This window comes from Gymnoscopelus microlampas, assembly GCF_963454915.1.
Source record: "Gymnoscopelus microlampas genome assembly, chromosome: 11".
NCBI classification, from domain to species: Eukaryota; Metazoa; Chordata; class Actinopteri; order Myctophiformes; family Myctophidae; genus Gymnoscopelus; species Gymnoscopelus microlampas.
Window position 1 is genome coordinate 53790000 of NC_139948.1, and position 10752 is coordinate 53800751.

Consider the following 10752-nt stretch of genomic DNA (forward strand, 5'->3'; position numbering starts at 1 on the left):
AAACACAAGTATAAAAGAGTTAAAATGAAGACTCGGCCACACCCTACCTGTCTACGAGAGGGTCTGTGTGTCACAAACCACAGGACCGATCAGTGCTAAACTTTGCATGCACGCTACACAGAATTAACTCCACATTGGAGCCATGCTGTTGGATCCTGTAAGACATTGGTTCTCAAAGTGGGATCCGGGGACCCCTAGGGGTACTTGAGGGGGTTCCAGGGGGTCCCCAGCTAAATGATGGACAGGAACCAAATGGACCCTTATGGGTCTGTAACTCTGAGAGTGTACAAATGGAACCAAATGGACCCTAACGGGTCCATTTGGTTCCATTTGTACACTCTCAGAGTTAAATTAACATTTTTTACAATTTTTTACAGATTTTACAATATGAATTGGGGTCCCAGAGGTATAAATGCCATTAAATGGGGGTCCGTAGCCTAATGCATGTCAAACTGGGGGTCCTTGAAATTAAAATGGTTGAGAATCACTGCTAGAGAGCCATAAAAACCTTCTCTTATTGGGGTCCCTGGCTTATCTTTTCAAATGGGGGTCTATGGGGTAATAAGTGTCAATTTGGGGTCCTTGACATGAAAAAGTTTGAGAACCACAGAGTTGTCCCGATCAGGTTTTTTTGCCCTCGAGTCCGAGTCCAAGTCCTTTAATTTTGAGTATCTGCCGATACCGAGTCCCGATCCGATACTTTCATTTTTTTTAAATATTTTTAAATTATTATTTATTATCATTTATTTAAATTATTTTTATATATGTATAATTTATTTTGTAGCAATAAAAGACAATATGTCTCAAAACACTGGCTGACAGTTGAATTATTGCCAACAAAAGAAATGTTAATTAAAGAAATGAAGACAAATACCGAATCTCTGAACATTGGCTTGCAGTTATTTGGGGGGTCCTTGACATGGGCTGTCAATCTTCCTCATATGATTGAATTTTCTGTGGCTATTTTAATCCATTTTTATGACACATTAATACAAATTAAATCAATTGCACAACAGATTTATCAATAAGCTTGTGCAATCTTGTTTTGTCTTCAGTTGCCAAGAAATGTTAAATTCCTAGTACCTCAGACTTAAAGGTCTATGATGACTTGAACACTGAAGTTGACGAGGAGGCGTTTCAGTTTCTTATAAAGAAAATCCTGAAGGTGAGTTCTGTTGCTTATCAACATGGAGCCTTATAGCCTCATCCATACAGTCCTGGCTAACCTAAAATGTCACACAGGTATATTTTTGTACTTTGAAATGATCTTTGTTTCTATACGCCCAATGTAAGTAAAAGAGAGAAAGTGTCTGAGGAAGAACTTTGTTGGTGTGTGGATCCTTCCGTATCTAATGTGAGCTTTTTACATTACACTTGCCACAAACATTCCTCTCTTGCTAATCACACTTGTTATGTCAACATTATTGCTAGATTCAGTGAGCCCCTCTGCAAGCAATTCCATTGCCAGCAGCTCCTTTCTCAGCTCTGGTGCAGACAATGACGGGGACTCGGATGACACCATCAGTCCTGCTCCAAGAAACAGAGCTGACCTGACTCGTCTCGCTCAGGTAAGCGTTGCTTTTTTTGGGGGGGGGGGGGGGGGGGGGGCGGTCATGGTTTACATTTTTGTCACCTTAAATATACTTGGCCACCAAATGTAGTGGCCTGTAGGACCAGTGCTTTAAAATATTACTGTCTATCCCTGTGTTTCCCCTCCCTTTTTTTTACTTCCACTTAGTTGAAAAAATTCTGAAGGACAGACCTGGCGGAGAGAGGATCCTTACCGAGTATGCTCGGACAAAAAGCCTAACGGATACCAGAAGACGCGACATGGTGAAGATATTGGTTGCACACATGGCAAGTGAACATGGGTATGTTGTCATCTAAAAATTATGCACCCAATACACAATTTTGGTTGTACTTGGTGCAGGCCAAAATCCTCCTTTTTGCAGAAGGCAGCGGCACAGCAATACTTTTGTTTGGATCTCATACGTGTGTGTGTGTGTGTGTGTGTGTGTGTGTGTGTGTGTGTGTGTGTGTGTGTGTGTGTGTGTGTGTGTGTGTGTGTGTGTGTGTGTGTGTGTGTGTGTGTGTGTGTGTGTGTGTGTGTGTGTGTGTGTACTGTAGGACGAGTGCTTCAAGGCGTGTTAAAGAGGACTCTGCAAAGGGCATCACTGCCTTATTCCCATACCTGGCCGATCCCCAGGGAAATTTGGGCTATGTAAGTACATAAAACACCAGTCTAACGCACATTTACACATGCTCATTAAAACCAAATGACACTTTTCCCCCCTCTTTTCTTCTTGTGTTTTAGGAACAGTATTACAATCCAGTAGATGGGAGTGGGTTTCTGGCATGGCGAGTGAAATCACTTCAAAAAGAAGCATCAGAGGGACAAAAAAAGAGTTAAGCCACTGACGGGTGTGTGATTTTGATTGTAGTTACAATTTAAGGGGGAAGTCACATGTTCACACACACACACACACACACACACACACACACACACACACACACACACACACACACACACACACACACACACACACACACACACACACACACACACACACACACACACACAGGAAGAACCAGTGCAACATGTCATGTTTCCCCCAGTCCACTGTCTAGCAACTGCGAAGATGGATCCTTATAGTAAATGCATATCACTGGAAAGTATTTCAGCAGTATATGTGGGTTTTCTTTTTCTCTTTTTTTTTCATAGTTAGGAACCAAATGGACCCTTATGGGTCTGTAAGTCTGAGTGTACAAATGGAACCATATGGACCCTAACGGGTCCATTTGGTTCCATTTACACTCTCAGAGTTAAATTAACATTGATTTTACAATATAAATTGGGGTCCCAGAGATAGAAATGCCATTAAATGGGGGTCCGTAGCCTAATGCATGTCAAACTGGGGGTCCTTGAAATTAAAATGGTTGAGAATCACTGCTAGAGCTATAAAAATCATCTCTTATGGGGGTCCCTGGCTTATCTTTTCAAATGGGGGTCAGCGGGCTAATAAGTGTCAATTTGGGGGTCCTTGACATGAAAAAGTTTGAGAACCACTGACATAGTGGACTGGTACTGCTGCTAACTTGTTGTTTCGGGTCAGCCTCGTTGCTTTAATTCAAATTGCTTTAATTTAAAATGCTCCTTGCTGGGAGCCGCTGCTTTAAATTAAATTTCCTTTTCTTTTACTATCATTATTATTATCATCACTTTTTTCTGTGTTTATTAATGTACACATACATTCTGCCATTATTAATTATTTGTGTATTTTGGACAATAGGCTTGAATAGTTCTTTGCCGACTGACTGAGTGACTGATATCTAACCACAAACATCGGAAAATGTTTGGTGAAATACTGGACTGGCGGGGGGGGGGGGGGGGGGGGGGGCGATCATGGTTTACATTTTTGTCACCTTAAATATACTTGGCCACCAAATGTAGTGGCCTGTAGGACCAGTGCTTTAAAATATTACTGTCTATCCCTGTGTTTCCCCTCCCTTTTTTTTACTTCCACTTAGTTGAAAAAATTCTGAAGGACAGACCTGGCGGAGAGAGGATCCTTACCGAGTATGCTCGGACAAAAAGCCTAACGGATACCAGAAGACGCGACATGGTGAAGATATTGGTTGCACACATGGCAAGTGAACATGGGTATGTTGTCATCTAAAAATTATGCACCCAATACACAATTTTGGTTGTACTTGGTGCAGGCCAAAATCCTCCTTTTTGCAGAAGGCAGCGGCACAGCAATACTTTTGTTTGGATCTCATACGTGTGTGTGTGTGTGTGTGTGTGTGTGTGTGTGTGTGTGTGTGTGTGTGTGTGTACTGTAGGACGAGTGCTTCAAGGCGTGTTAAAGAGGACTATGCAAAGGGCATCACTGCCTTATTCCCATACCTGGCCGATCCCCAGGGAAATTTGGGCTATGTAAGTACATAAAACACCAGTCTAACGCACATTTACACATGCTCATTAAAACCAAATGACACTTTTCCCCCCTCTTTTCTTCTTGTGTTTTAGGAACAGTATTACAATCCAGTAGATGGGAGTGGGTTTCTGGCATGGCGAGTGAAATCACTTCAAAAAGAAGCATCAGAGGGACAAAAAAAGAGTTAAGCCACTGACGGGTGTGTGATTTTGATTGTAGTTACAATTTAAGGGGGAAGTCACATGTTCACACACACACACACACACACACACACACACACACACACACACACACACACACACACACACACACACACACACACACACACAGGAAGAACCAGTGCAACATGTCATGTTTCCCTCAGTCCACTGTCTAGCAACTGCGAAGATGGATCCTTATAGTAAATGCATATCACTGGAAAGTATTGCAGCAGTATATGTGGGTTTTCTTTTTCTCTTTTTTTTTCTTGGACTGAGTGAGTAATACTTTTTGCAACACAGTGGACTTGTGCTGCTAATTTGAGGTTTCTGGTCGGCTCCGTTGCCTTAATTTAAATCACCTTTCCTTTATTATCATTATTATTTTCATTTTCTTCTGTGTCTTATTAACCTAAAATTGTACAATCGTCTATTATCTGTGTAGGTTTGACAGTAGAACCTGGGTGTTCGACCCAGACCTCAACTTCCAACAGCACGTTAAAAAGGTCGTTCAATCATCATTTTATCACCTCCGAAATATAGCAAAAATTAAATCATTCCTGTCCATCACAGACCTTCAAAAAGTTGTTCATGCCTTCATCTTCTCGCGGTTGGACTACTGTAATTCCCTCTACACCTGCCTCTCCAAAAAATCCATCCACAGCCTTCAGCTGGTTCAAAATGCTGCGGCCCGTCTCTTAACTGGTACAAGGAAATGTGATCATATCACTCCCATTCTGGCATCCCTCCATTGGCTCCCAGTTGAATTTAGAATCAATTACAAAATCCTAGTCAGTACTCATGAGGCCAGGCTAGGTCTTGCCCCACCCTATATCTTGGACCTACTCCCCCCATATGTGCCTACACGCACTCTTAGATCCTCCAACCAAGCACTCCTGGACATTCCAAAGGGTCTGTTAAATGCAAAAGGTCCCATGGCCTTCGCTTTCAGAGCCCCTACCCTTTGGAATGCCCTGCCCCTAGAGATCAGGCTCACAGAGTCTGTTCCCCGGTTTAAATCCCTCCTTAAAACCCACTTCTATAGATTAGCTTTTAATGCCCAGCCTTAGTCTAGGTCATGTGCATCTCTGTTTTGTTTTCTGCATTGTTTTTAATTTTTATCTTGTTTTTTGTTTTGTGTACTTCTTCTTTTGCTGTTTTTTTGTGTGAAGCACTTTGTAACCCAGTTTTGAGAGGTGCTATATAAATAAAGTTTTATTATTATTATTATAGAATCTTTATACATCTTTTTTTGCCGAATGACTGAGTGTATAATAATTCACTTAATTTATTTTAAATCACCTTTCCTTTATTATAATAATAACTCACTTAATTTAATTTAAATTACCTTTTATTATTATCTTCATTTTCTTCTGTGTCTTGTTATTAATCTACATAAAATGGTACCATCATTTAACTACCTGTGTAGGTTTGACAGTAGAATATCTTTTTGTTTCTTTTCCTTTTTGCGGTAAGATTGAGTGAATAATATGTAGCCATAATATGTAGCCACTTACACCAGAAACTTTTTGCAACATAGTGGAATGGTGCTAACTTGTATCGGTCGGCTCCGTTGCTTTAATTAAATATATTTTCCTTCATTATTATCACTTTCTACTGTGTTTTTTTAATTTATATATAAAGTGTGCCAACATTTAGTATCTGTGGAGGTTTTTTTTTTTTTTTTTTACAGAACATCTTTTTTCTTTTTTTTCTCTCTTTGTTTGTCGGATGGCTGAGTGTATCCACTTACACCAGAAACATTTTGTAACATAGTGCATTGGTTCTCAAAGTGGGGTCCGGGGACCCCCAGGGGTACTTGAGGGGGTTCCAGGGGGTCCCCAGCTAAATGATGAATAGTTAGGAACCAAATGGACCCTTATGGGTCTGTAAGTCTGAGTGTACAAATGGAACCATATGGACCCTAACGGGTCCATTTGGTTCCATTTACACTCAGAGTTAAATTAACATTGATTTTACAATATAAATTGGGGTCCCAGAGATAGAAATGCCATTAAATGGGGGTCCGTAGCCTAATGCATGTCAAACTGGGGGTCCTTGAAATTAAAATGGTTGAGAATCACTGCTAGAGCTATAAAAATCATCTCTTATGCATGGGGGTCCCTGGCTTATCTTTTCAAATGGGGGTCAGCGGGCTAATAAGTGTCAATTTGGGGGTCCTTGACATGAAAAAGTTTGAGAACCACTGACATAGTGGACTGGTACTGCTGCTAACTTGTTGTTTCGGGTCAGCCTCTTGCTTTAATTCAAATTGCTCCTTGCTGGGAGCCGCTGCTTTAAATTAAATTTCCTTTTCTTTTACTATCATTATTATTATCATCACTTTTTTCTGTGTTTATTAATGTACACATACATTCTGCCATTATTAATTATTTGTGTATTTTGGACAATAGGCTTGAATAGTTCTTTGCCGACTGACTGAGTGACTGATATCTAACCACAAGCATCAGAAAATGTTTGGTGAAATACTGGACTGGCGCTTTATAACTTGCCGTCTCTGATCGTCTTTGCTGTTTTAATTTAAATATTGTTTTCTTCATTATTATTAGAATGCTGTCACTATGATTACTTTTATCACTTCTTCTCTGCGTTTATCAATCTATAAATTAGACCATTTTCTATTTTATTTTTTATAGCCCCCTGCTGTGTACTTCTGACAGTGGAATATAGTATTTGACATCGTATCTCTATTAAAACAAAATATGCCTGTGAGGCTTCAATTTCCAGAAGCCTATATATGGCGAGGCGCTCATTATTAGAGCCGCTACATATTCGACATATCGCCTTCTTAATTTAAGACTAGCCTCCCCACTAAACTGTCAACCCAAGCAGACTCCAGATTGTCTGGATATTACTGCGTTTAGTTTCATTACTAAAGATATAGGCAGCAGGCTTAACTGGGGTGTTCAAGTTGGATGCGCTGCTGTTCATCATGTCACTATTGATTTATTTAATATCATTATTAGCTTTCCCTTCAATAAACACAAGAGCATCAGTTGACGTTATGTTTCTCATTGCACTAAATGTCCGCCTTTATTGTCCAACCCTAAAATCACTCTAATACAAAGCTATGGTTTATATTATTATTATTAACATTATCACTTATTTTAAGTAACCACGGGTGTTTGAACTGGACGCAGCTACTGCTGCTGTTCATTACTATAGCCCAACTAGCCTACTACTACCAGTATTATTATTACCAATATTATTATTATCAGCAGTAGCAGGCTAGTTTTATTTTTTACTAAAACATGAATACTGTAGACTTTGTTTTCCGTGACACTATCCCCGCAGCTAACGGCCACAGGGACAACTAAATATCCATCCATCACGTAGCTGGCTGAGGGAAACGTCTTCCATTTACAGTGGTTTTCAGGGTTTCTATGACGACAATCTGTCCAATCACGTCACCACGGGCACTCCCAACCATGGGAACTAAGGCTTATTCATATAGCTCCATACTGGGGTTTTCAGGGTTTCTATGACGACAATCTGTCCAATCACGTCACCATGGGCACTCCCAGCAATTGGAACTAAGGCTCATTCAAATAACTCCATACTGGGGTTTACAGCTTTAATTTGGATAGACAGTGCCACGCAGTGGACAGAATACCACATTGCACTTAAAGGGGAAATCCACCCATTTTCAATATTTAACTATGTCATTAATATAGCATAAAGGAGTTGTGTGGAAATAAGAAAAAATTTCCCCCCTTTTCTTTTTGCCTTGAACTGGAGGATTGATTGTGAGTTTAACATTGCAAATTACAACGTGATGACTCATCATGTTGTAATTTGCAATGTTAAACCCACAATCAATCCTCCAGTTCAAGGCAACACAGAAAGGGGGGAACTTTTTTCTTATTTCCACACAACTCCTTTATGCTATATTAATGACATAGTTAAATATTGAAAATGGGTGGATTTCCCCTTTAAGGTTTATGTTTTAGCTTTGTAGAAGAGAGAAGTGGCTGCCTTTTAAACCTAGTTTGGTCTCCCTTTTTGTTTTCTTCTCTCTTCTGCCGTATTACTATTATCTTTATTATTATTATTACTATTATTTAGTCCTTTTTATTTTATTTTCCTTTTGTAATACAGTCATCATTTGACTTCCTTCCCCCTTATGTATTAAAAGGGTGTTCATCTACTTTATAAGTAATAAAGAGCACTCCAGGCAGCACGTACAGTAAGAGGGATGACTCTTGTGTTAGGTATCCTGCAGCTAACCTCGGACGGGGAGGTAAGCATAGGATTGTGTAAATGTTTTATGTTTCAACTGCTTATTTCAATATTGCAGATTTGGGGGCTTGGGGACTATGACATATATACTTTTTCAGCGTTTTTTCATAATTTGTTTTACATGTTCGTTTTTTATACTACATGGGTTGTGGATGAGGTAATACAGTGTCAAGCTTGGTACATGCATTATGTGTTAGGTATATATGGTATACAGATGGGTACGTTATTCCAGGGACAATCTTACTTTCTATTTCGAACTACAATTTTAAATGGGAGAGATTGTTGATGATATCCATAATCAAGCAAAATAATCCGTGAAGTAGTGTCTATCTTTACAAGAACCCATCAAAAGTGAGGTTGAGGGTAAAATTGATCAGTGTTTTAAGAAAATTGAAAATCCTTTTGGTGTCTTAAATTCTGAAACTAAGAGAAGGAAATATTTTAAAGAGAAGTGGGGAAGGGTAGACCCAGTTGAATATGTTCTTGGTACAAGATTTGATACCCTGCACAATCGGACTACTGGAACCTATGATCCGGCTGTTGTTACTGATAAATTTGTTTATATCCCAATTTTGAAAACATTAGATTGTATTTACAACCACCCTAATATAAAAGAGATGCTGCAGAGTGATTCCAGTTCAAGAGAAGATCTTAATGACTTTTGTGATGGTGAGCTTTTCAAAAGTCATCCTCTATTTTTTTTCCGTGCAAGATTTTTTTCCCCGTGCACTCCTAAATTGGCTGAATTTACTTAAAAGTTGGAATATAATTTTGGATAATAACAGTAATAGTAGTAATAATAATCATTATAGCATCAATAATATATCTGTCAATAATAAACTGTTTACAGGCATTGTAATAGTTACCATAATATATAATTGTATAATTATCACTAATAACTATACTTAACCTATATATTGAATCATAAAATATAACCATACTATTATTACATATATAATCATAATAACAACAACTATAATAACAATAATTGATAGGACATTATACCAAATATATTGATGGTGTTGCTTACAGTAAAGGTACCAATAATACAATTGTGTTAATAAATGCTTTAAACTATATCTGCTCTGCTTTGTCTCTACTTATTATTCTTTTTACCATGTGTTTGAAAAGTGAATCTATATGTTTGGTAATGTATTTAGTCACATGTATTTAACATTTACAATGAATACAGATGTGTGTTTTTTTTTTTTGGAATTACTATTCACGATCAGAAGGGTTCTTCACTACTAAAGCTGAACAAAAAGTGAAACTTTGGAATGTAACCTCTCATTAATGCCTAAGCCCATACACATATGAACATAATACACAAAAGTTGTTTGTTTAACTGACAATCATTTTTGCCTTCTACAATCTGGTGTTTTAATTTATTTGACCAACTTATACACTTAACGGTTTGATCCATGCAAGAGTCAAAGCTTGTAAATGAAATTGTTGTCAGACTATAATCTCTGCCTGCTGGACAAAATGGACTTCAATCCCTCTACTGTGTGTAAAATTGTGAAGCAGTTTCACCAGACTGGACTTGGCCATGTTTACTCTCCACTCCACCGAGTGTAGCATCATCCATAAAAGGATAAGGATAATTCCTTTTAACAGGTCGTTCATGAAAGTCCTTGCGGTCTTGTTTCCAATGAGAACCTGTGAGCAATTAGGGGTTAAGAGTCTTGCTCAGGAACAAATTTCATTTCATCGACACATATGCTGCCCTTGCCTGGTATCGAACCTGGTGCAACCAGGGCCTCTGGCTCCCTAGGCGGGTTCACTAATCATTCAGCTATGGCCGCCCCTTAATCACATACAACAAGCTGACTTTGGTTCACCAAATTCCACCAGATGAGATCTTCGACTGTATCTACCTAAGTTAAAAGTGATGTATCACTATGCTGTTATGTTCACATGTTATTAGCAGTGGTTATGTTTTTCCCATTGCATTTCTAAAATCAACAAAACTTTTTCTGTCTATCCTTAGGCTGCATCATCTACAGTGGAGAGGTAGGTACCTGAAATTATATTCACATATATTACAGTCTAATTGACTAAATGTCACCAAATTAAAAACATTTCACTCTTTCTTTCTTTCCCAAGTGCAATGTTACTTCAGCAAATGGTAAGTGTATAGTAGTTTTGATTCATTGTTATGAATTTTATTGTGATTTATTTTCATAATGAATTAATGAATTAATGTTTTCACAGAAACAGACATTTGTGTTGGAATTAACAGGTGAGTGTTCTGAGGCAATGCCTACAATATGTCAAATATATTTAATGAACAAACTTTTCGTTTTGCAACTCAAGAAACATTTGATATGTTTTCCTTTTCGGCTACCAAAGCACTG

The 10752-nt window shown here is 38.5% G+C and overlaps 1 long non-coding RNA gene across 1 annotated transcript; it reads left to right on the forward strand.

Moving 5' to 3' along the window:
* Nucleotides 1–3551: 3551 nt before the first annotated feature.
* On the forward strand, nt 3552–4138 carry LOC311056439. The gene is made up of 3 exons (XR_014601878.1): nt 3552–3661; nt 3844–3937; nt 4031–4138. It is a non-coding gene; the product is annotated as an uncharacterized lncRNA (long non-coding RNA).
* The last annotated feature ends 6614 nt before the right edge of the window (nt 4139–10752 follow it).